Source organism: Cavia porcellus, unplaced genomic scaffold, assembly GCF_034190915.1.
Source record: "Cavia porcellus strain 051 isolate PalLab524CR breed Dunkin Hartley unplaced genomic scaffold, mCavPor4.1 scaffold_27, whole genome shotgun sequence".
Taxonomy (NCBI): Eukaryota; Metazoa; Chordata; class Mammalia; order Rodentia; family Caviidae; genus Cavia; species Cavia porcellus.
In genome coordinates, this window is record NW_026947510.1 from 19,412,529 (window position 1) to 19,439,829 (window position 27,301).

A 27,301-nucleotide genomic window follows, 5' to 3' on the forward strand; every position below is an offset into this window, starting at 1 on the left:
CAGAGCTGCTCCACAAGTTACCGAAAACTGAAAACTTAGCAAGAAGGATCAGGCGGCGACTCCACTGTGGCTTTTTGGCAACTTCTTATTTGATGGCTGGGGTGTGGCTCAGGGCTGAGTGGCTGCCTAGCACATTCAAGGGTTTAGTTCCATCCCCAGGCCCTCGCCAGTTGTCCCCTAAATGTCCCTTTTCAGTTCTAGGGTCCCACGTGGCATTCAGCTGCCACACCTGTCCATCTGTCACAGCTCCTGACCCCTTCCTGGCCTCTGCATTCCCGGGCACAGGTGAGCTATGAGCTGTTTCCCCATTGGGGTTTGTCTCAGCTCGCCAACTACCGCATAGGGAAGGGGGCTGAAGGCACCAGGTGTCAGGACACTGTACATGGGGACAGGGGCTCAGTTCCTCTTGTCACTACTGGCTGATCTGGCCACTTGGTTGTCGTGGCATCTGCCAGTATTTTCCACTGCAGAGTTATTTTTCCTTTTGTAATCAATACACATTTGGGGTAAATACTTTGAGATTATGCAAATACTGTATCCTGTTCTCCTTAACCTTTCACCTCACACACATTAATTTTGGGATTTGCTGATGCTTCTGTAAGACAGCGTTCTCTATCTCCATTTCCTTACATATTTATTCAGTCCTTTCCATGCATCAGACTGAACACTGTGCATATTTGGTGATTCCAACCCTATAGTCACTCACTCTGAAACCCGCCAGCTCTGGCCCCTGCGAGCTCTTTCAGCCTCACCCCTCCCTCCCTGGCACTTGCAGGCTGAACTGTCCTGGTCCTGGCTGTAGCACTGACCACTTCTCCAAAGCATCCCAAGTTCTTAGAAAATGACATAATATTTGGAAACCACGTCTGGTTTGCTGCAGGGAGGGCTCTACAGCTGGGCCCTTTCCGGCACCAAGTGAAGAAACACTTGTGTATGCCCACCCCACCTGAGCACACATCACTCTGGATTAGCTTTCGTGTCCATCTATCTGACAGTTCTTATTTTCAGTGTGCAGCTTGTTTCACTACAGAGTTCAGGAAAATGAGCCATTCTGTGACTTCCCATACTGACTGCAATCAAGAGTCCTAAAACTACCTACGCTCATAAAGTATGCACATCTCCTGTCTTCCCCAGATGCACTTGGGGACTACAGGCCTTGTCTGAACCCTAGGATGCAGCCATGAAGGTACGAATGCTCAGCCACTGAAGTCACACTCCAATCCAGACAGAGAGGAAGGCGTGTCAATGTGGGGCACCATGTGCCGGCAACGGCCTCTCCTCTGCAGATCCTATTTCATCCCAAAAAGCCACTTCCTCTAGTGTGTCAGAGATTGGTGACCAGGCAACGCATACTGGCATTTACCTCAATTATAAACATCATAATAAATGTACTTGCAATTATTACTTGGGTAGAAAAAGAAGAGGACTGTAAAAGAGGTTTCTTGTTTACGATCTGCAGTATTAACTTCTGGGTCATTTTCCTATCTTTCCTTTGTCTTAGACAAATCTGTTACTATGAGCTTCAACTGACTGGTAAATTACACAGCAGAACATATAAAAGCTAACTTGGTTTACAATTATATAGTGCAAAGAATCGTCACCTTCTTTTAAAAGGCTATTTTTAAATACAAACATGTAATAAATTTTGATTTTACCTACTGTTAAAGGGTGACTCTCTTCTTGTGATCTAGGGTACAGAGTTGAAGCCTTTCAGATCTAAAGGAACAAAAAGAAACACAATTTTCAATCCACACACATATTCAAAATCCTCAGACAACCTAGGCTGCCAAAAGTACATATGCAAATATATGATTTTCTCGGTAGCACTCATCGTGAATACATAATGCTTTGGATTCTCTAGAACAGCAAGAAGTAACAGCAAACCACCAAAAGACTGGTCATACACCCTCGGGGGCTGAGAATCTCCCCAGAGTCCTTTCCTGGGGAGACCTGTGTTCCACTCACTTCTCCCTCTTTTCCTGTGTGCTGTATGAGCCCAGGCCCGACCCTAGTGCGCCTCACAGGTCTGAGTAATGATACCCGCGTGATAGTGCAGACTTGGAGAAACTGGATTTTGAAAGGCTCAGTCCATTTGAAGGATGGATGTTGGGTAACAGCTGTGCCCTGAAAAGTGAGGATTTTTTTTGTTTTTAGGGTACCAGAAATTCAACTCATGACCTCATGCCTGGTGCCCAGGAGCTATAACCCCGGCCCCAAAGTGGGGATTTACTGAGTTCCTAGATGCAAGTGATCTGCAGTCCCCAGGAGAAGGCCAGTCGTGGGCCACAACCCAGAGGCAGGGAAAACTCAGGGAGCAGTGGCTGAAATCAGCAACCCCTACATTGGTCCTTGGGCCGCACTCATCCGTGGAGACAAAACAGTCTCCGAGCCAGCAGCCGTATCAGGAGGGCCGGACACCTGCATTTCTGGCCCCGCCACACTCTCGTCTCCTCTGTGACTTCTGTCCTCCCTGTTTAGAATGTACAGAGCGGTTCTCTCCCGCTGCCTGATGGATGGGGAAACACAATCGATCCCCAGGATAATGGGCTTCCCATTTTGTTCCCTCCGATATGACAGCACATAAACTACCGCCAGCTTGGTTCTCCTGTTTGCTTTCTCTAGCATGACTGAGTGCTGCTTCTGTTTGGAAATTGAAAATAGCTTAATGTAAACTTGGTATTCATAACAAAGCCGCAAGTCTTCTGTCAGGATGGGCCACTGCCCTGTAGGAAAAGCTTCCATTGTGTGCCCTGGATTCTGTCGGCGCCTGCTGACTGGTGGCACAGCTATCTACACCAGTGCCACCAAGCTGCCAGTCAGAAGCCAGTGTTTGTGACCTGCACAACACAGAGCCGGCTTTATCCGGGAAGAGGCTCACTTCGAAATTTTTTTTGTAATACCTAAAGCAACTGCTAAAAGCGTTCGAATATGTGCAAACGAGAATACTAACAAAGACATTTTTGAACAAAATCTCTGAAAAAGTAAGCCTACTAGGGGTTCTTGATATAGGCCCAATTTGGAATACTCACGAATTCATTAAGAAGCAGGCAGGAAGAAAGCAAAGATTTTATAGAAACTGCTTCTCTTCCTAGCTGGTAGCCCCAAGATTTGGATCAGACAGAAAAGCAAGCAGCTCACATTAGTCTTTGTTTGTTTTTTGAGGCAGGGTTTCACCATGTAGCCAGGTTGCCCTTGAACTCACAGCAATCCTGAGTGCCTCAGCATCCTGAGTGCTGGGATTATAGGTGTGTGTCACCAGGCCTGGCAGCTCATACTACTGTTAAAGGCAGCAGAATCTCACAGCCTTTTCCCAAGAGAGACTCTTTCGGTTCCATTCAGAATTACACTATAGTTGGGCACACACACCTGTAATCCCAGCACTCAAGAGGCTGAGGCAGGAGGGATCTCTGTGAGTTCCATACCAGCCTGAGCTACATAGTAAGTTCAAGGTCACCTGGAACATATAGAGAGACCTTGTCTCAAAAAGCCAATCAATCAATCCAACAAACAATGACTAAATTAAATTTTTAAAAGTAACCTAATACTGACATGAAAGTCTGACCAAAAAATACAGATAAAATATCAGTTCCATTTATCAATATTGATATAAAATTTTAAGTAAAACGCTCATTAAATAATTTCAGCATCCCTGTATACTAAAAGAGTAAATTATCATAAGCAGGCTGCACTTAGCAAGCAAAGGATTTAATTTTAGAAGTACATTAAAACAAGTTTTAAAAGAAAACACAATTATCTCAAACAACATGTGTGTGCAGGGATGAGTCAAGGACACTGGCACTGCATCTGCCACCAGCCACCTAGCTGCTTAACCTAGCGCATTGCTCTCCAGGGTCCTCCCTTGTCCCCTCAGCCCGCTGCCTGCACCTGAGGTGCAGGCACCAAGGGCCCCTTGCTAATCTGCTGGGCCTGCCGATCTTCACATGAGGTGTACTGGCTGGCAAGTGCTTCACCAGCCCTACAGATGAGGGAATCAGCCTCTGAGGTGTGGGGCTGCCAGTTTCTGCCAGGTAAATACCTCCTTTACCACTGATTTCAGGCCCCAACCTGAGGTCTGCCTCTACCTCTGCACGGCTCAGCATTTTATTGGCTCCACTTGGACTGTCTCCTCCCTTGTTACTGAGACTGCGTTCTCCTAATTCTCATCCTACCTTCTGACTACCTTTTCTGCTATCTCTTGTTTCTGAGATGTTCAGGGTTTTATTGTTGTTGTTGTTGCTGGTGTTTTCGTCTGTTCTTTTTTTAATGCTGCAGGTAGAACCCAGAGCTGACATGTGCTAGGCAAGCACTCAGCCACGGTGCTGCACACCCAGCCCTGAGATTTTGTCTTGTCCACATCCTGAAAACTCTTCATTAGCTTTCTCTTTCTGCATGCCCTTGGCACTTGTACCCACAAACACACCTACTTGCTTAGCTCCTAAATCTTTATCTTTAACCACAACTTTGTGTGCACGGATGCATGTATGTGTATGAGCATGTGTGGCACCAGGGATCAAACTCAGGTTAGCAGCGAATCATATTTCTAGCCCTTTTATTTTCATTTTGAGACAGGATGTCATTAAGTTGCCTAGGTGGGACTTGAACTTGCAATCCTCCTGCCTCAGCCTCCAGAGTATGAGGATCTAACTGCAACTCTTCTCTAAGTCTGTATTTCCAATATTCTAATGAGTGTCTCAGACATCCCAGGCATAGGATGTTCCTCCCTCTAAAGAACAAAAGCAGCTCAAGTCACCTCCTTGGTGGACTGTTCCCCTCTCCAGACTTTCAGAGGAATCTGTGCTTTGCCAGGGTCCTCACATACACAAGGAGACTCAGCTCAGAGCCACTTCCCCTTCCTCTCAGCATTTGACATATTTTATTCTCCTAAGGACCTGCTCTCCTGCATCTCCTACCACAACCTTGTCCTTTCCCTGTGAACAATTCTTCCCTCTCCTCCCTGCCCAGGGCATCCATCAGGCCTTCCGGCACCTTCTGCCCCTCCAGAAAGCTCCAGCGTGCACATCCAGAAGCTGAAGGGGCCCTTGGTAAGGGGAGGGGCTGGATGCAGTGCTGTCCACCCGCAGGCTCTCTGGCCGTCAGGGAAGGTGGATCACCAAGGCTTCTCCCAAGGGCCGCCTCTTCTCTCAGACTGAGCAGTCAGCCCCTGTGTCCAAGGGGTGCAGACGAAACGCAGGCTTTAAAAAGCTCCCTGGCCTTACTGAGCAAGGGCACAGATTCCCCACAAGTCTTTCAGTCCCACACCGCTGCACATGTGAAAATGCAGCAAAGAGCTGGATGCCAAAGGTCACCTGCCACATGCTCCACGTGACAAAAGGGCAGCAGAAACAGACGCTGTTAAGGACAACATGAAGCCACCAGGTGTGACAAGGACCTGTCCACCAAGGCACTGGCAACGCTGCCAATGTGAGGACTAGTAATCCAAAACTTGTTTTGAAAAATCAGTGACAGCCAGATATGGTGGTCCAGACCTATAAACCCAGCACCAAGAGGCTGAGGCAGGAGGACTGTCTTCCACTCCAGGCCAGCCCAGGCTACACAGTGAGTTCAAGATCAGCCTGAACTACGTGGTGATCCATGTCTCAAAAAACAAAACAAAAGTCACTGAGAGCCCATTTACAAGTGGCACCCAATTTTGTTTTTTACAGATAATTTTTTTAAACTTTAAAATTAATTATATTGGTACATTTCAGATATACATGATGATAACATTTATCACACAGGGAATTTGTATCTGTACATGATAATAACTTGCTCCTTCTTTCCCTCCCCTTTGTCTTCCCTGCATTCAACTCCCTTCCTCCTCCTTATTTAAAAATCCTTTGTTTCCATCCTCTTTTTTTCTTGTCCTTTTCCCCTCCCCTTCCCATTGGAACATTTTCTTCCTGTTTCACAGTATCTATTATACATTTCACTCCTGATTTACCCTTTTGGCTTCTTACAGGAGAGAAACAATGCAATATTTAAATATGTGTGCTCAATTTATTTCACTTAAAAATATGATCTCTGTATATTCAATTAACTAGAAATGTCTCAAGCTTATCCTTCTTTATGGCAGGGACTCCACTACACTGTATAAAAAAATACCACATCTTCTTTATCCAATCACTGGCTGACAGGCAGTTGGGCTGTTTCTGAGATTTAGCTATTATGAACTGCACTGCTATGAGCATGGGTGTGCATATGTCACTATGATCTGATGCTTTTACTTCTCTCAAGAAGATGCCAAGAAGGAGAATAGTTGGAATCTCTAGTCCTATTTTTAGAGGACTCTCCACACTGGTTTCCACAGTGGTCGAACCAGTCTACACTCCTATCAATAGTAGAGTAGTTTCCTTTTTCCCCACAGTCCAACAGAATTTGTTTTGGGTTGATTTCTTGGTGATAACTATTCTTTCTGGAGTAAGATGGAATGTCATTGTGGCTTTGATTTGTGTCTCTCAAATGACCAATGAAATTGAACATTTTTTGATATATTTATTTGCTGTTTCTGTTTCTTCATCTGAGAAGTGATCTTTCTGAGTTCTTTATATATTCTAGGTATCAGTCCTCTTAGGAACAGCTGGCAAAAACCCCACTCTGGGTGCTGTCACTTCACTCTGTTAGTGGTTTCTCTTGCTTGAAAAAGCTTTTTAAGATGAGATCCCAGTTGTTGATTCTTTGCGATAGCTCCTGTGCAATTAGGGTTTTGTTCATAAAGAGTTTTTCTACACCAGTGTCTTCAAGCGTTCTACCTATTCTCTCTTCCAGCAGATTTAGTGTTTCTGTTTTAATACTTAGATCTTTGATCCATTTCATCTTCAGGTGGTAAGAGATATGGGTCTAGTTTTAGTCTGGCATGTGGAAAGCCAGTTTTTCCAGCACCATCTATTAAAGAAGCTATCTTGATTCCAGTGAAGGTGTTTGGCCCCTTTGTTCAAGATAAGGTGGCTGGGTGTGTTTGTAGTTGTGTCTGTATCTTCTAATCTGTTCCATTGATCCTCACATTTGTTTTTGTTTTGTTTCTCTTTTTTTTTTTTTTTTGGTGTATCCCCCCCTCCCCCCCCCAGTATCATGCTGATTTTATCTCAGTAGCTCTGTGGTAAAATTTCAAGTGAGGGATTGTAGGGCCCCTGATCTGCCTTTGTTGCCCAGAATTGCCTTCTGCTTCCAAATGAATTTTGGGATTGTTTTCTGTAATTCTGCAAGTTATGCTAGTGGCATTTTGATTAGGATTGCATTAAATCTGTATAAAACTTTTGAAAGTATGGGCATTTTCACTATATTTTTTCTTCCTACACAAGAACAAGGGACATCTTTCAATTTTCTGGTATCTTCTTTGATCTCCTTTCTCAGAGTACTGTAGTTCCCAATGTAAAGATCTTTCACTTCCTTCATTAGATTGGTCCCAAAATATTTTTTGATGCTACTGTGAGAGATGTGGTTTCCTTAATATCTCTCTCCATGAGTTTGTTATTTGTGTATAGGAATGTGATGGACTTTTGAGTGCTGACTTTGTATCCAACAACACTACTGAATTTGGTTATTAAATCTGAAAGTCTTTTAGTGTTGTTTTTGAGGTCTTCTATGTAGAGAATCATGTCATCAGTGAATAATGATAATTTAACTTCTTCTTTTCCAACTTTATTTCTTTCTCTTGTCTACCTGTTCTGGCTAATGTTTCCAGAACTATAGTGAATAAGAGTGGTGACAGTGGACATCCTTGTCTTGTTTCTGGTTTTAGAGTGAAAGATTTCAGTTTTTGTCCATTTAGTATATGAGGTTGGCTCTTGGCTTATCATAGATGGTTTTTATCAGATTGAGATAAAGACCATCTATGCCAATTTTCTGCAGAGTTTTTTTTTTATCATGAATGGGTATTAGACTATGTCAAAAACTTTTCCTGTATCTATTGAGACAATCCTATGGTTTTTATCCTTGGCTCGGTTAATGTGGTATATTACATTTATTGCACATGTTGAACCATCCCTGAATCCCTGAGAAGAATCCTACTTGGGCCAATTTTGTTTTGTTCCAGAAAGAACAGCACAAACTTTTCATTCAGGTTAATTCAGAATCAAAACAATGTTATCATCTCATCAGTCATATTAGACTTCACTGAAGAGAGACACCGGAGGTGGGGGAGACAAAGAGAGAATAAGGAGCACCAGGAATGAAAAATGACCGAGTAGAGGTGGAAAGTAAGAACAAGAGCTTGGGAGAACTGAGAGAATACAGGGAAGACGGCAGGGAGGGAGATGGGTGACAGCTGCAGAGCCCTGGTTGTGGGTCACTTGGCCAGGCCGGGGCACCAGACTCCGTCCTTCCTGTGCCTCTCCACACCATGCAACACGCAGATGCCACCCAAGTCACTGGGCCGAGAGGTTATGTTAATAATGACCCAAGGCTGCAGCCCGAGGACCTTACCTGTGCTCTCTCTGACCCCCCCCCCACTTCTGGCCCACAGCTGTCCTGGATGTCTTCCCCAGCTGCCTCACCCCACTGAAGGACTCTCTGCAAATATCAGAACCTAACCAACAGCTACTGCATACCAAGTACTGAGTCAAATATTATCCATATTTTTATGAAAAGTATGAGCCATTTGAATAACACACAAGGAAAAGCAGCTATAACAAGTTTTTTCTTTTGCAACTAATATTTTTCTCCTCCTGACACCTCAAACAGGCTTTCTAAAAGAAAAAACCTGCCCCTTATTTGAATTGAGAACATTCTAGAACACCTCCCCCATACACAGGACAGTGTAGACATTACTTCTACAAAATGTAGTTAAAGCTGTAAAAACTTCAACTGCTAAAGGTTGATATAACCAAGGTTTGTGATCAAGAAGTCAAAAAGACTGGATAATAAAGGCTGTTTCACCTTTCACCCACATCAGAATGGCAACCCCAAGACATCCATCCCCTTGGGGCAGTTTTGTCAACTCTTGGCCAATCCTGACACCCACCACAGCATCGAAAGAAAGATGGAACCATCAGCAGCCTGACTGTGATTTACCTAATTTGGTTCTGTAGAGATTTGCATGACTTGTGAAAAACACCACACGAAAGAGGAACTTACTATAAATATTAAAACTGGAAAGAAATGAATGGCTGAAAAGCCATTGGAAAATAGTAATTTCTTTAAAAAGAATTGGGGAACTACAGGACTGGGGTGTAGCTCTGGGATACGGCACATGCTTAGCATGCAGGAGGACCTGGGTTCAAGCCCCAGCACCAAAAAAAAAAACCAGAATTGCAGGACTGACTGTAAGATGTGTTTTACAATCTAAGTTGCATACAAATTTCCATAGGTCAACAGTATCTACTCTTGTTCTGATACAGCCAATCAGGAAGAAGGGCATCCTACCCAGTTACTAACACAGCTAGGGAGGCCTAGCACCTTAGGGCACAATGGGACCTCACACATCACACAGTTCTTTTCTCCTACCAAAGCAAGACTTTGTCACGGATGGCACCTGGACACACAAACCCAGCATAGTGGCACCCTGAACATGACCACTGCCTCCTGCCCCTGGTGCCTACTACAAGTGCATTCAGTTCACTGTCTAGCTCAGCCTCCTCTAACTCTGGGGTAAAGGAAATTGTCTTACCAACCCACTACGGAAATAGATATTTTTAATTTTAGTTTGTTATTTGAGATAGGATCTTGCTATTTGTCCAGATTGGCCTTAAATTTACTATGTAGCCCATGCTGGCCTTGAACTAGGGATGATCTTCCTGCCTCAGCCTCCCGATTGCTTGGCTTAGAGGCATGTGCTACCAGGCCCACAAGGATAATTTTAATTTTAGAATTAGTTTATTTTGATTTAAAAGTGTCTAGTGGAACTAACTTTGGGATTTGACTACATGTATAGATCAATTTTGAGAAAGCTAGTATCTCAGCAATGCTGGGTCTCCATTCCATGGCCTTGTTCTTCGTTTTTCTTTCTTTCTTTGCATGAAGTGCAAAATCATGTACGTGTGATGCGTGTGAGTGCTTAGCCACAAATCCATCAGGACCTCGTGCCAGGTGTGCAGCCAGCAGTTTGTGGGGCAGTGCGGCGCTCAGCATACCTGCACCTCCCCCGTGCACCTCAAGGCCTCCCCTCCTATTCGTCTGCATGGGGTCAGATTTTGTAGCAACTTCCCCAGTGCCTCTGCACAGCTGCCAACTTAATCTTCCATTTCAATCATCTCACTGCTCTTCTGAAGACCTGCAATCGCCCCACTCCATGCAAGATAAACCCATACTCCCTCCCCTGCATTCCAGACCTTTATCACCGGACCAAAAATCTACATGTCCAACCATACTTTTTATTTCTCAGGGCTCTACTCACCCCAGAAACTGGTTCATTGTTGCAAAACGACCTCACAAGACTGGCCTGCTTTTTTGCTTGAACCCACAATTCCAAACGTGCCAGCCAAGTGCTACACCACTCGGTTACAGTCCCAGCCTTTTAAAATTTTATTTTGAGATAGCATCACGCTAAGTTGCCCCAGTCAGTCTTGTACTTGAGATCCTCCTGCCTCAGCCTCCTGAGTAGCTGGGATGACAGATGTGTGCCCAGCTCTAGGCTTTGTATTTGTATACTAGAAATGAAATTCTTTTCCTTTTCTCTTTGACTCTTTGAAGTTGAAAATTCTTGTTTTTACTTTAGGCAGAATTCACAGAACATAAAATTAACTGTTTTATCTCCTGCATTCTTTTTTCTTTTCTTTTCTTTTGAATCCACACATGGTAACTATGTACATTTCAGCACCTATCTACAATGATTAAGGCTCAACTCAGGGTAACTGGCTCTACCCAAAACTGCACAACCAGGGACTTCAGGGGCAGATGGGTGGGAAAGGCTTGGCTTTGGGCACACACTCCGGGTTCCCTCTCAGCACTGTGCACACACATGTGCACACACACATACACACATATCCCATCACCTCTCCTGTTTAGCAGCTCCTGCCCAGCGCTCTGACGGAATGGAGCTGCCCTGGGAATTCCTGCTCCTCCCTTTCTTTGTACCTGTGTTGGGATTTTTTCTCCAGCCCCATGTCCATCCCTGCACTTTTGAAGTCCAGTTCAGTCACTGCCCTTTCTCTCCAAGGCTGTCCGACCCCCACTTCAGCTCGGCCTGGCCCCTGCTTCTTCCACCTGGGCCCCAGTCCCTGGTGGGCCTGCTCCCTGCCAAGCTGAAGAGCCCTAGTGTCCGCCTTCAAGACCACAACCTCCGCAGCCAGTGGGCCACTCACCGTGGCCAGCACGCCTGAGAGTAGTGATGAGGAGGATGATGCCCATGCCAGGCTCGTTACCCCTGCTCTGTTGCTGTCTCTATGAGCCCCAGTGGCTGAGCATGTGAGGAACAGAGGAGCATGCCAAGGCAAGGAGAGTGGAAGCTCCCCTCATGGATCCTGAACAGAGGCTGCCAGCTTCACTCAGTGGAGACCAAGGCTAACCAGCAAGACGGGACCCGTGTCCCGGGTGAAACCAGGCCTCATTAGAAAAGGGGCATCCATCTGCTGGGCTCTTCTGTGCAAATCAGCTCCCTCATCAGGTATTCCGACTTGAAGGAGCTCCTACAGATTGTTCTTGTCAAAGGGGATGACCTGAACCGAGTGTGGTGGCACACAGCTGTAATCTCAGCACTCAGGAGGCTGAGGCAGAAGGGATCACTGTGAGTTTGAGGCCAGCCTGTGCAACAAAGTGAAACCCTACCTCCAAAAACAAAAACAAAGTTAAATTATGATGATATAATTTAACTCACATAATTGTGACTCACATATGGGATAGCTGAACACACAAGTAATTCTGGCTCTCGGGGAAGCTGAGGCAGGAGACCAAGAGTTGAGTCCAGCCTGAGTAACTTAGTAACTTAGTGAGGCCCTGTCTCAAAATAAAATATAAAGGACTGGGGATGTAACTCAGCACAATCTCCAGAGCTGCAAAAAAGAACGATAACGACTAAAGCATAATAGGCAACCCGTTTTGTTTTATTCAAGAATAAGCCTGAATGACAATGGTATAACCCTTTTCCAGTCTGTAGTACTGGAGAACAGAATTTGCAGGAGCTGCCACTGGAAATTTGGAGATAAGAAGGAGAAACAGGGCTCGGACCCTCAGGCCATTAAAAACCTGTTCTCAGCAGGACCATGAAAGACCCAGGAGGAGGCTGAAGTCTGTAATTAACATTTTTTCCCATTCTATCCCATTGTGCCTGTTTCTGAATAACAACATGGAAATTTCTTCTGGCATTCATTTCACCATCAAGAAGGAGTTACATAGAGTGGAAACTAACATTTTCTAGAGTGGTATGGGGACTCTCCAACCACACGCACAATAGCTGCACGGAGTTGCACACGCTGGTCTTCGAAATCAGACTCAAACGCGGAGTTTCTGCAGCATTCACCCTACTCAGGCCCGCGCCCGGCCTCGCGGCGGGGGCGTGCACAGGTCGCAGGCCGAGCCCCGTGACGCCTGCCTGTGGGCTCGGGCTGGCAGTCTCGGTGGCACACAGACCTCACCCAGAAATATTAAGGGGCACGTAACAAATAAGCAGCAAGCGCCATGTGCAATACAGAACCCGGAGAGGCCAAGCTGAGCCTCCCCCTGCCCGCAGGCGTCTCCGGGAGTCGCTCCGCGCACTCTGCGGCAAAGGCGCGCGACCCGGGCTTCAGGCCGGTGCGCAGACACGAGGTGCGCGCGCGCGCCCGTCCATCAGCGCGGCCCCTCGCCCACCGCGGGCCACGCGCGCCACGTCTGCCCGCAGCCAGCCACGGCCCCATCCCGGCAGGGTCACTCGGCTCCGCGAGAAATCCAAAGTCTAGATACATTAAAAAGCAAAATAAACGCGCAGGAAACGGAGAGAGATCTTCCGCAAATCAGGAGACCAAGAGATGAGGGGCAAGGGGGGGGGATGCAGAAGGAATAAAAATGTATGAGGGTGTCCGTGGAGGGCCCTGCGCGGGGTACAGGATCCTTACGTACTGTAAACATGGACTGATACAAAAGAACAAAGAAGAGGTCAGTGGAAAAATGCAGAGTTTGTGGAACAGCACACACAAACTAGTAAAATTTGCAAAATTCTAGTTTTGGTTTTCTTTGCATCGAGGTACATGCCACGTTCCTGGAATGAAAGAACACATAAATCCCTCCAATATCTTCCTTATCCTCCCCCAATCCTGTATGATTGGAATTCATTTCTCATTCAACTTAAAAACATTGTCTTTTGTCAGTCTAAAAACAAAACTGAAATGGTAGTTCAACAATTTGTGAATACGGAAGTTGGAAATAGCTATAATAATTTAATCAAAGGATACCGATTTAAGCAGATAGGGTCACACCTCTGGGAGGCTGAGGCAGACAGATCACAAGTTCTCATTCAGCTGGGGCATTTGGAGGGACCCTGTTTAAATAAAAAGAGCTGAGTTTGTAGCTCAGTGGGGAACCCTGGATTCAACCCCTAGCATGAGGAAAAATAGATAAATATGACATGAGTCTTTTTTTACTCACATATTATATTCTAAATATGTAAACAATTTTATGAACTTTTAAGGAGAAAGTCAACTTTGCTTTCCAAGAAAAAAGAAAGGTTTCATTTCAATGGGACAGTCTCAATGAACTTTGTTTTACAGTGAGGGTAGACACAAATAATTTCTTGTAATTAAAGTTATAAATCAAATCTGTTTTTAGAGTCAACCTTGTTAATAAAGCCACTATGAGAATATTTTAAGACAATTTTCAAGAGGAGCAGGCGCATCACCGCTTGGATTTGTGAGAACTGCAGCCCTTCTGTGACAACGGTGCGTCCACCTCCCGGCTAACAGCCTGCGCACGCTGGGGAAAGGCCAGCACACTGCTACCTCGCAGCCTAAAATCCCGCGAACCTGAGAGATCTGCACAAACATCAAGGCCACAGCATGTCCTTCCCGTCTAACTCACACACAGCATCCCAGTCCTTGGGCGCCTCATGACACTGTTCCCGATGGAGGAGGAAGACCAGCTGCCATCTCCAGCACCAACTCTGCCCCAGAAATGTGCCTGTGCAAGGTCTAGAAGGCCCCAAGAACAGACCCAGGCGGGGTGGAGTGTGTCTGACTGTCCACCGCTTTATCATCCTTCTCTCAAACAGCTCCAGATGCAAAGCAGAGATGCAGGAACACTTGTTGAACAAAGACATTTTCATTAAAGAAGCACTTTGGACACTGGACATGGGTGGCACGCATCTGCAGTCCTAGCACTCAGGAGGCTGAGGCCAGAGGATGCCACAGCTACACAGTGAGGTCAAGGCCAATCTGGGATGCACAGTGAAGCCCGCCTCAGAAAGCCTGAGCGGCAGGCACTTTGGAGGCTGGGAGTGTAGCTAGCACTGGCATCTTCTCACAGGCCAGCTTGAGGCCCAGTGTTCAGTTCCCTGCTCCCAAACAGAAACAAAAAGAGAAAAAGCAAATAAAAGCTTGGTTGCAGTAGATTTGTTCCCTAAGGTAACATCACATGGGGTCTGCTTTAACCATAGACCAATTCTAAAATGTAGCAACTTAACTTTTTTTGGAGACAGGGTCTTGCTATGTAGTTCAGGCTGGCCCTGAATTCACTAGCCCAGGTAGGCCTCAAATTTGCAACAATTCTCTTGCCTGAGCCTCCCAAACACTAGATGCCACCACACCTGCAGAAATCGAATTTTGTTAGCAACTCACTTTGTGCTCTGTTATGGATGAATCACAGGAATCCAGGAAGTAGACAAAAGAGAGGCCTCTTCAGGATCAGTAAGACAACACAAGTGCTTGAAACATTTGATGGAGAACACCCCACTCATGACTGGTGACACAAGTTTCACAAAAGAAATCCCAAAGACAGTGATTAGAAAAATGTCCTATGTAAGCTGGGTCCCAGGCAAAAGCACTTGATTTTCTCCTGTAGGATTTCTACAACAAGCAGTAGAAAAAACTCGAAAACTTTGAGGGCCTCGATGGGGATAGAGCAGCACAGGTCAGCAACCGGGGAAAGCGCCACACCCTGGCAGCTCCAGTCCCCTCTTGGAGAGGCACATCACACCCAGCTCCCTCACCTGCTGGGCCAGCACAGCCTGACCTGCGCTTGACTGTCACTCCTTCAGTGGAGAGGTAGATTTTTAAGCTTCTCCAAAAAATAGTTATGTAAAAAATATAAAGCCAGTATATGCAAGAAAATTAAGTATGAAAAAAATCTGCATATATCAGAAAAAAATCATGTAGTGCCTTTGCATTTGTCTTGGCTTTAAAGGAATAAAACAGGTAGAGATTTTCAATGTGAAATTTTGTATTTCCACCAATCATTACTAGTCAGAGCCCCCATATCTCAGTACTGTAATATAGTGATCATTTCTGTGTGGTTCCTTCCTGACTTTCATGGACCTATGTGTTTATAAAATTATAATCAAAAGTGCATATATTGCTTTTTTTTCAGCACTAGGTATTGAACCCAGGGCACAGGGCATTTGTACTGAGCTATATCCCTGGTACTTTAAAAAAACAAAACAAAACAAAACACATCTTTTTTTTTCTTTTCTCTTTCTTTCTTTCTTTTCCTTTTTTGAGACAGGGTCTCCCTAACTTGCTAAACTCTCTAGGCTGGGTTAAAACTTGCAGTCATCCTGTCTTAGCCTCTTCAAGGGCTTGGTTTACACACATATGCCACCACATGTGACTTACAAGTTTTTATACTTTTTATTTCTCTTCTTATTTTTCAGAGTTCACAATAGTTTTTAATGTCTCTGTTCATAACTGTATAATATTCTCCACAGTGTTTACATCATAATCCATTTAATCATTTCCTTTCAAATATAGGTTCTTGTAACAATGTTTTCATGAAAGTCTTTATCTACATGATTTTTCCTAATCTTCCAGCTCTTTGGCAAAAGTCCCAGGCAGGGGATAGCATGAAAATATGCAAAGCATTGCCCACTGCTTTCTAGGCAGCCTGAACCAAAGCACAGTGTTGACAGAGGTCCAAGAAGGAGTCAGACTCTGAGTTGCAGTTCATGAGTTGTATGTTTGTGTTGTTTTTGCAGCGCTGGGACTCAAAGAGTCTCTGCCATGCTAGGAAACTGCACTGTCCCTGAGCTATGTTCTCAGCCTTGATCCTTGAATCATAGTTTAGAACAAGAGAAAAATATCAGCAACAACCATTAAGAAAGGTGTATTTCCTGCTTTAATTAAATAGGACTTGCGGTTTTACTAGTCCTCTCTGGCTGTATCACATCATCTTGCAACAGCCAGTCACAGACCCAGAGACTCAGGAGTTCCTGACCTGCATTCTAAGAAAAAAAAAAAAAAAAAAGACCCTGTGACATGAGGCCCGGTGCTGTGGGCCTGTAATCGCGGCATACTGGGAGGCTGAGGCAGGAGGATCCAAGTTTGAGGTCAGACTGCACGACACAGGTAACTTCAAAATAAAAACTAAAAAGGACTGTGGGTGTAGTGCAGTGGCAGAACAGCCTTGGGTTCAGTTCTCAGTGGAAGGAAGGAAACAGAGAGGAAAGGCAAAATGAAGGCGGGAGTGAGAAGGAGGGAAGGAGAGAGCAGAAATAAAAAAGGGATAAGGAGATAGAGAAAAAGGAGGGAAGCCAAGGGTCAGGGGAGGATGGCTCAGGAGGGAGAGGGAGGAAGGAAGGTGGGGCCAGGCCAGGGCGCTCCGAGGTGGGAGCCTGCAGCAGGGCCTCTGCTGCTCCAGCTGGCTGCCAAGTGCACGCTCTCCCCAGCAATGTGAGCGACCTTACGGCAGGGTGCTACGGGATCCCCAGGGGACAAATGCGGCCCAGAGCTCCCTGTGCAAGGGCAGGGCCCACTCCAGCCCTGCGATGGCACCTGGCTGCAGGGTGGCACTGTGGGCTTGTCATCCAGAGAATCTGCACTGCTAACAAGTTCTCAGATGGCCTCTGCTTTGGCAGGCACTTCCCCAACCTTTCACTTATTTTTTTAGTTTTTTTTTTGAAACAGGGTCTCTTTTTCATACTCCAAAATGGCCTTGAACTCACAGCTAAACCTCCTGCCTCAGCCTCCTGAGTGCTGGGGTTACCGGACCGCACCACTACGCCAGCTTCCTCACCCTTTTCAAAACATTTATTGAGGGGCATCTAAGCACATGCTCTGTGCTGAACACAGAGACGAGCAACACCTAGTTGGAAATTCCTTGCAGAAACTGGTAAGGTGTGTTTGCAGGCAGCAGACTGCTCTAGTCCTGAAGCCAATAAATTTGAACTTGCTGAACATAGTTTATTAATGTAATACATTGCTTTTAAATAAAATCAGGACGCTTCCAACTAGTTCCAAAGCCTTTAGAAAAACATGCAGTCATCCTTGACTGCCAGATGCCTGCCTGGGTATTTTCTTCACTCTTCTGTACCACATGACATATGCAAATAACTTCTGAAGCTTCTACTTCACTCCTATTAGTATTATCCATATTTCATTCTCTCTTTTATAAACCTCATTCACCATATAAACCAAGAGAAAGCATATATATGGGGATCTTGCCATATGCCACCAAAAACTCATTTATACAGGTAATGTGTAAGGGCCACAAGAGGACAGTATTTAGGAAAGGAAGACTTTTGAAATTGTACACTAGCAAGATTGTGTAAAAAGTGAATCTCAAGCAAGCAGGATGCTTAGTCATGGGGTACAGGGTGGCCTATACCTAAGTGCTAAACACTACCAATTAGCTGATTCACACAATTAACCAACTCGCTTCTGAGGTGGCTGCTAATCTTTTGTTCCTAAGCAATGCACTGGCATGCCATAACTATTTTTAGCCAAAAGAAAAGGGGGGAAAAAACATATGTAATTTTATGATCTGTAGGTCTGCCAAAGAATCGAGCATTATTTCTACTTCTCTGGCACACCCTCCTCCCGGAAGTGACTGAAAAGTGCCTCCCTTTCATTCGGTTTATTAAAAAGCTACCTTTAAAGGTTGGCAGGGTAACTCACCACGAGATCAGATAATTGGTCCAGCAGGCCCAAAAAAATAAAGGACAATGAAGAGGTGATATTCAGATATGTGATAACACAAACCATCTACCAGCTCATAACTCTTAACTTTGATAACCTTTCCTGAGAAAACTCAGTGTTTCAGAATACACACTGTTCCGAGGTCTACAATGGTTCAAGGAAGAAATGCAACCTATCTTGATTTTTCTGAAGGGTGACCTTATCTTTCCAGATCAATGCTTTCTCATATTCTGTTGCACAGCACCTGCTTGGGGGAAAGTGGGACAGGTATCGCCTTAATTTTAGCTTTCCCTCTCCAATCCCTAATTCCAAATCTGCTACCTATTCCCAAAAACAAACGAAGAACTAACCTCAGGATTTTGCTGAGAGCAGTTTAACTCTTGGGATTCCCAGCCATCTAATGCCCAGGCCGTGCTGAGGGGTGGGATGATGGCCAGAGTGGGTCTGATTGAAGAGTCTTCCCCAGAACTTTCCTACCACACACAGACGGCTTGACAGTTTGGCTTCCCGCTGCCCTCACCCCTCACCGTAAGGAAAACCACTGCTCAAGCATACATGAAGAAAGAGAAAGACAGACTCCCTCCACCGGATCCTCTCCAGAAATAACCGCAGATCCTGCCCGCAAGCCTAGGTGCCGCACACCTTAGAACCTGAAGTGGCCCTGGAACGCGAATCCGACCGCGCACCCAGGAGCAGGGAAATTCTTTGAAACCAGGAACTGCGCACACATCCTGCTGGCTGTGGGGGTTGAGCATCTGTCTCCCTCCCACTCAGGGTATTTCCCTGTTTCTTACCTCTGCCTATCTCCCTTTTCCTTATCTGTAGCAAACTGCAAAGCTTTCTCACTGAGGTTTACGCTAACCTGAACCATTTCCAGAGGTCAGAAAATCTGTTTCAATACATCCTATGCCCATAATAAAATTCTAGATGAGTCCACAAGTTAAATGTGTTTCTTTCTTTCTTCCTTTTTTTTTTTTTCCAAAGGGAAGTAGTTAAACCTAGCAGTGAATTTATTTTCTTAATATGTAGCTCAATGGTGAGTGCTTGGCTAGCATGAACAAGGCCCTGGTTCCCATTCTCCAAAAAAGTGGGGACTGAGGATGTGACTCTGTGGTGGAATGGGTACATGCTGGACCCCAGGTTCCATCCCCAGCACCAAAATAAAAACATAAAGAAGGAAGATAAGTGACTACAAATAAAAACAAAGGGGAATAAAAATGTTTCCTAAACAGATATCAAATTCCACTGAATTCAACCCTTCTGGAATCCAGTTTGAGTCCTGACAGTTTAAAAATCCCTACTTTAATTGATTCAAGTTGCAAGGGTGAATGGGGTCATTTCTTTGCTTTGCATCTGAGAAAATGCAGTAGAGAGAGAAATTCACTGCACTCTGTCCCAGAAAAATCTTTGCAGTTGAGAAAAGACCAATCCCTGAAACAGCAGAATGGGGAGCAGCACCCAAGGACACCTAGACCGAGCTTCCTGGTGGGAGAGGAGACGTGAGTGCCGGCTACCCCCACCGCAGCAGGAACCCGGGGCGCCAGTCACTCAACCCACCCGCAGGCGCAGGCTTGCCCCTTTCTTTGCTGCTTCGGGTCCCTTCTGCCCTTTTCGCAGGTCCCTTCAGGGCACTGGAGCCCCACATGCCATGGACCTGTGGTCACATCATGCCGTCCTCATGCTCGGCATGTAGGCTCCCCCACCCCTACAATCAGTACTGCCAACTGCCACCCAAGGGCCACCTGCTATATGCAGCCTGAGTGCCTTCCTGTCCTGTTCAGCAGCACTTCACAATTTCATGTATTATCTAGATCTCCGGGAAAATTTAAAAATGTGCCATTTGGACGGTGCATGATTACAGACATCTCATCCAGTGACTCCCTATTTGAAACTGGTGCGTTACTAGGGGAAGAGTAGCTCTTCTAGCCACAGAAGATTATTTCTTGGCTACGCTTGTTGAAAGAGACCACTTTCAGTGAGCAATATGTCACTATTCAGTCTTCTGGACTATGGCACTGAACTGTCTCCTAAGCCAAAGGGTCGCAGGCCTCACTGTAAAAACAAACCAGCCCCTGAGAGGTACACATTAAATATTCGCAGGGTGCACCCTAAAAACACAAAAGAGTAGAAAGTTGGAGTTTCAGCTTGCTGGGAAAGTGGTTGTCTAACTTGCATGAGGCCCTGAGCTTGATTTGAGCACCTCAAAAAGACAAAAAAGTATGTAAAGAATAGAGCTTTTGTCGAGAAAAATGCACTAGCCTCTAGATGTATTAGCATGCAGTGTTAACAGAGAGGGTCTCACAGAGACAGATTACACGTAATTATGAGATGATTCTGTCCAAAGTCATAGGAACTATCACATACACATGAATAATGAAATATTCCTCGAAATATTTCATGATTTGAACAACACAATCTTCAGTCTTAACAATCTCAAACTTAGTATTAATGTGAACTAGTAACTTTTGTAAGAGTCAGTTATGACATAGACAGGAAGGTTCTTGTAGGACGGCAGCTCAATTAAGTCCCTAGTCAAGGTCTTCTCTGTTAAGATACACAGGTTTGCTGATAAAGTCTTAAAAATCATATTAAAAAAACAAGGAATAATAACTATAATACTTTTCTCAACTAAGGAAACTGAGAGCTAGAAAGGAAAACAACTTGCTCTGGTTATAATAATTGAAACAGCTGAACAATGTACACATTTACATTCCAAACTGCATACTCAGTATTAACATTGTGATGTGTGTACATGCTTTTTGGTTCCTGCATGTGTGTGTGTGTACATGTGTGCACGCACATGCATGCATGCTAGGGATTGAACCTGGTGCCTAGCAAGTGCCAAGCTCTTACTCTGGCAGTAAAGTATAACCCCAGCCCCATATATTTGTGCTAAAAAGAAATACTAAGAACACAAAGCCCATTTCTTAAAATTACAATTTCAGCCTATATTTTTTCAGTGCCAGATATCACCTTAACATCTATTATAAATTTCTCCCAAAGTATGGTCTACCATATTTCAGTAGATTTCTTTCCAAGATACTAATTATGATAAAGAAAAATTAAAACTTGCTTTTTTTATTAAATAATAGCTTAAAACATATACTGTATAACTTCCCCAAATTTACCTCTATACTGTGAAAAAATATATATAACAATAACAAACCCACAAAGATATTTTTAAGATCTTAAAATTAGTTTTGATCTCATACATATGCTATGAAACTAAATGAACTATGATATGTTCTGTAGTACGGGCCCATCTATGCTTCCAGTATATACATTTACCAACCATACTGATTGGTAGATCCAAATCAGACCAATTTCCAAAAAACCTTTGTAAGCAATCATTGCTGTCTTTTACGTTCCCTTTAGGCATTAGGACAATTAAGAAATAAATAATGGAAAATGTATGCAAAGTAAGAAAAGCATGTTAGAAGTTCAATTTAACAGTGGCAGGGTACAGGCTTACATCTACAGTCTAGTGACTTAAATCAAGTTTTTTGGCTAGCTATTTTAACAAAAACGCTCTACGTCGAATATTTACTTAGTAGAATCCTATGAAAGCAAAAACTTCTCCCAGTGTATCTGCCACACCTTATGACACACAGCGTATTTCCAAGCCCAAATGATAACAAATTCAACAAAAAGAGATCTACAAATCAGAATAACCAACATTTTGTGCCATATGCCTTGTATAGATCCTATGAGAGAAGTGACAAAATGGGCCAGGATGCATGAAACATTTGGAAACCATTATCTTGTTTCCCTAGTTCATGAAAGTCTCCTGCTTTTAAGAACCATTTCACAATCAGAAAAACTAAATGAAATGTGCTACCAATACTCTGTATATTCACAATGATGCCTCTACCACGTCTTCCACATAGAATTACCTCCACCAGGTACGTGTCAAACATCCCTATTTTCAGAGAATCAGAGAAGCAAAAAATAAATAAGTATTTGTTTATAATTATATAACCTCCTGGTTAAATACGATCAGTCTTATGATCAGTAATCCATTTGCTACTTCATACTCCTAAGGTCACGTTTATTCTCCTGTATATATATTTTAACTGTCAAAAGAACTTCGAAATTAATATACTGATTTTCAAAAAGATGTAATCTAGAATCTTTTAGAGTAATTCTGAAACATTAAGACAACAAGTCCCTTTGAAGAAAATACTTTTAATTGTTAAAAATAGTAACTTTGAACAGTTTCAAAACACCCAAGTTAAAAGTATATGATATTGGTAGACATTTTAATTTTTTTTTAAAAAATATATCCTTTCAATATAAAAAAATAAGAAAACATCTAAAATGTCTTTGGCCTGGAATTCTCCAAAATCTTATTACTTTACCAATGCCATCGTTTTATAAGAGTTAGAATAGAACTGGAAACAAACTTATACATATGAAAAAGTTTTTGATTAAAAATAAGAGTGGTTTTGTTTTTCTTCCAGTGAGCTGCAGTACATTGAGAAGGTCACAGCTGATTCTCAAGATCTTTTCATTGATGATGTGATCATCTGAAAATTAACTACCAAACACTGCATAATTTTAACAAATAAAAAATCATACAAATTACATAGGAAGGCAAAAATGGGTAGTTTTGCGACACGCTTCACTGGTTGGCTAACTCGATGTAAGTTTCAAGGTTTTTATATGAAAATAAACACTACGGGGCCCTAATTAACGCCACAGAGAATCTGACTTGAAAGTATACGATCCCAAAGTTACTTTAAAGCTGGAGGAGAACCTTTCTAATGTCATCTGCAAGGCTAACATTAGCATCCATGAAATACCAGGAAGCATCTCAGTCTGTCATGAGAGTAGATGTCTTTCTGGGAAGCTACCGTGAATGGCCGCGCCTGTGCCTATGGCAGAAAGATTTTAAAATCATCTCACTCCACCAGTCAGTCACACTTCCAATCGATGATCAATCACTTGGCTATAGGCAGGCGACTGCCACAGGACACCTAAGATCAGCTGCGACCTGACCAGGCCCAGGAGCTGGTTACTCATTGCTCTCTTAACAACTTCAGTTAACAATTTGTTTCATGAATGATTAAAAAAAAAAAAAAAAAGCCCAAACAGTTGGCATTACAAACAAGTACCTCAAAATCCAGAATTTTCTCAAACTAGCTATCATACCACTCAGTTCATCACTTTGTCTAGTTTTCAAATAAAGAGGTAGCCCAAATTAATTTTCCATTTCATCCTTCATCTCAAAAGAAAACTTGAGGGTTTTTTTCATGACGAGTGACAGCTGTTTTAAGTTTTTCTCATCTTGAACTGACGGCCACAATTGTCCCTATCATTAGCCTCCGACCTAAGGGAATCACATTTGTATTGTAAGAGAACATCGCGAAGGAGGCGCGGTGGAGGAGTAAGAAGACTGCAAGTTTTAAACAGCCCCAGCACATTCCCACAGACTGCGAGGCCGGGAGCCACTCACCTGAGGCTGGGAGTTAACAAGCAGAATTTGGAAACGCAGCCTTCTGGTCACCAGCAGAGGTAAGGCCCCTTCTTTACCCACCGCGGCCCTTATATAAACGCAGCGCTCGGGTTACTCCCCGCGTCGGCCTCCTCTAGGCTCCTCCCCACCACCGGGGCATAAAGCGCCGCACGCCCACCTTCACCCGAGCGCGCGGGCGGCTCCTGCGGCGCGTCCCGGCCCCTCACCCTGCCCCGGCCCCGGCCCCGGCCCCGGCCCCGGCCGACGGGGCCCCGCGGCGGGCGCCAGCCTCCCGGGCCGGGGTGCGGGCGGGCGGCAGGGGCGGGGCGCGGCGGGGCGGCCCCACGCTCCAGCCCCGACCGGCACCGCGCAGCGCTCCGCACCCGCAGACGCGCGGACCGCGGACGCACACGCGGACACAGGGACGGGGACAGGGACGCGCGCGCACGGACGCGCTCCGGCTCCGGCGGCCCGGGGCGCTGGCCAGCGCCGTCCCCGCACGGCCGGACGCGCAGTCCTGGGGCCGAGCCCCGCGGGGCGCCCACGCGGGTCCCCGACCCCGGCACGCGGGTCCCCGACCCCAGCGCGCGGCCGTCCCGACGAGCCTGAGCTCGAACCTGGCTCCAGCCCGCGCCCCGCGCGGTGCCGGCCGGACCCCGTCGCCCTACTGCCGCCCCGCCGCCGGGGTCCCCGCCACCCGCGCCCCGGACTCTGACCTGGCGGGGCTGCGGCTCGGGCTCCCGACGGCCTCGGTTCCCGCCGCCGTCCGTGTGCGGGCCGGGCCGGGTCCCAGCGTGCGGCGGGCCGGGCAGGCGACAGTGGCCGCCCCCGCGTCCCGCCCGCCGGCCGGGTCTCTCTGCGCGCGGCCGCCGCTGGGAGGCGACCGGAGCGAGCGGCCGGACCGGCGATCCCGCCCCGCCTCCGGACAGCCGCGCCCTCGACAGCGCCCAGCGGGACCTACAGGCCTGGCGCCCGCGCTCCGACCCGAGGGCATCCGCGCCGCGTCCGTCCGCCTCCCACGGCCGGGGTGTCCGTCGGTCCCTCTGTCCCACCCGGGTGCCAGGTCCAGCTGGCGGCGGCTGGGGGCGCTCGGGCCAGCTATGGCCGCCTAGGGAAGCGCACCAGAGCCCTCATGGGGCGCCCCCTAAGCCCGGAAACCAGGTGTGTGGGGGTCCGCCCTTCTTACCCTTAGCGCTGACACTCCCCATTTGTGGTTTAAAACAATTTTTTTAGTATATGACAAAAGAGTATCTCAGGGAGAAAGTTCAACCGTACTGTTCTCAGATTCGTGACCTTCTGTCTCCCAAGCCCTTTAAATTTCCATCTCCATACTCTGTAAGAAGTACTACTCTGCCATAAAGAAGGACAAAATTCATCTGTAGGAAAATGGATACACTTTGAAACCATAAAGCTAACTGAAATAAACCAGACACAGGCTTCAATATGGCACGGTTTTTCTTATATGAGAAACTCAAAGTATAAATAAATTACGGAGGAAAACAAAAGATCATAGGAAACAGAGACAGATCTTTCTGAAATGGGCAGGGGGCTAAGAGATGGAGGGAGAGGGAAGGAGAGGAGGGGAAAAAATTGAGATGGGCACGGTCTTGGACCCAGTCCATGCAAGGACTGTCAACACCTGCACAGCCAACATGGACCAATGAAAATGAAAAATTTAAAAATCGAGAAGTTAAGAACATGGGTCAAGACCGCTGGGCCAGCCATGGCGAGACCCCATTTCTTTGCCTGCCATTTATGAGGTCAGGTTGACATGGGCGACACTTGCAGGGCAGCTGTGTGCCTCTTGCTCCTTGCTCAGGCTAGAATGAGGGTTCAGCTTTAGCGAGGTACAATTTGCACAATATAAACTTTAAACACCACACATTTAAAATACACAGTTCGGAGAGTTTTACCTCGACACGGTTGTGTCGTCATCACTGTAGTAATCTAAATTCAGCACATTTTTATCTCCAAAGAGAACTTCCTCCCAATGAACAGAGCAGTTCCCCCCAACCCCAGGTAACCAGTAGCCCGCTTTCTATCTCATTGTAGTTTCCTATTCTGGGCATGTCGTATCAATGGGCTCATTCAGCGTGGGGACTTCTGTGATGGCCGGCCTCTCACTGGGCAGATGTTTCCCAAGGACCTCTGTGCAGTGGTTTGTATCAGCATCACCTCTGTTTTGGCAACCAAACTGTGCCCCATCATACAGAGACATGAGTAATGCTGCTACAAACATTCATGTGCATGGCTATATGTGTAAATATTTTCATTTCTCTTGGGTCTTATACCTGGGGCAGCTTTGCTGAATCACGTGATAACTATGTTTTGTTGTGCTGGGGATTGAACCCAGGGCCTTGGCACTGGGCTACATCTCCAGCCTTTTCTCCACCTTTCTCCCCACTTTTTCTCCCCACCCCACACAGGATCTTGCTAAGCCATTAAGTTGTCTAGGCTATGGTCAGACATGTAAACTTGCAACCCTCCTGCCTCAGCCTCTCAGAGTGCTGAGATTACAGCCCTGGGCACCGCATCATGCAGTGACTGTGTTCTTAAGGAACTGCTGAAAAGCCAATATGGCTGGTGAGGGTGTAAAATGGTACCATTCTAGCTTCCCACTGTTGACACAGGAGGGCTCTACTTTTCTCACACCCACAGCAGCACTAGCGTCTTCTTGATATGAGCCAGCTGTGCGGGGACAAAGCAATATCTCATGGTGTGGATTTGCATTTCCTGCCTCACCGATTGCTTGGATTTGTTTCCATGTGCCTGTTGGCCATTATGTGCCTTCTCCAGAGATAAAGTCTACCTGAATCCTTTGCCCATTTTCTTACTGAGTTTGACAGTTACGTATTCCTCTTACAAAGCCCTTTTCAGATACATGAAATTTGTACAAATCTTCTCTCATGCCCTAAATTGTCTTTTTATGTTATTTTAAACACAGAGGTTTGTGTTTGTTTTGTTTTGTTTTGTTTTAAATCTTCAAAGTCTACCCTTTCTATTTTCTCTTTGGGTACAGCCAGTGACGAATGCAAAGCCATGGTTATTAGCTCCTAAACAGTCTTCCACACGTTTGATTGGCTTAGCCCTTACAGTTAGGTCTGCTGTCCATTTGAGTTCAATTTTGTGTGTGAGATAGGGACCAATTTTGCCTTTGGTGGGGAAATTCCTATAATTCATCAACACCAGCTAAGGGGAATTCCACCCAGTGAATTCATGAATGGTACAAACCTAGAGGTGATGCAAATGTTTTCTGAACTCTTCTGGATAAAACAATTTGTGATCTTTAAGACTCCATTTATGGTTAGTGAGACGTGTAAATATAAGAGGGTAAGCAATACGAAATGAAATAGTATATCTCTCTCAAATATCTGGTCTTGACTCCTTATTGAGTTAAGCAAGTTAGTGGGTCATAACCCACATTTTAAAAATTCAAGCCAAAAGAACAGAATAGAAAACAGTCAGAAGGTAACATCTGTGTTAAAGAAAGTGTTGCTTCCTAACTTCAGCTGTGTGTGTGTGTAGTAGGAATTGCTGTAAAATGGATACTTTAACTGTGGGCCACATCTGTGAGTTGGGAAAACACTGTTTTTACTCCCAATTGTAGAATTATTTCATTGCACAAGCATTTACTGCGCGTTCATCTTGTGTCAGGTCCTCTGCAAGGCGCTGGGATGAGATGACAGCGAGCACATGGTCTCCGCCCTGCCGCAGCAACACACAGCAGTGGGCCCCTGGGGGGCTCCAGCCACAAGGGATGGATCTGACTCAACTTTCCCCAACCACAGGGATCCCTTCCAAATACTGGCACCGATTCTCCACTTTTTTTTTTATAATTAATGCTCAATGTTTATTTCCTTTGAGATTTACAGACATG

General features: G+C 45.5%; 1 protein-coding gene across 9 annotated transcripts in view; it reads right to left on the bottom strand.

The window, feature by feature from the left end:
• Pparg (peroxisome proliferator activated receptor gamma) overlaps nucleotides 1-24,267 on the bottom strand; it is a 144,352-nt gene extending 120,085 nt beyond the window's left edge. For 2 of the 9 annotated variants that reach the window (XR_010043763.1, XR_010043764.1), the window contains exons 1-2: nucleotides 23,425-23,582; nucleotides 1,656-1,716 (exon numbers count right to left, since the gene is read on the bottom strand). The gene's annotated coding sequence lies outside the window, so the exon portion shown is untranslated. Of the gene's footprint in view, nucleotides 1-1,655; nucleotides 1,717-23,424; nucleotides 23,588-24,140 lie in introns of those variants that run through there. The other 7 variants (XR_010043762.1, XM_063237985.1, XM_063237983.1 and 4 more) reach the window with 7 other exon arrangements.
• Between the last annotated feature and the right edge of the window lie 3,034 nt (nucleotides 24,268-27,301).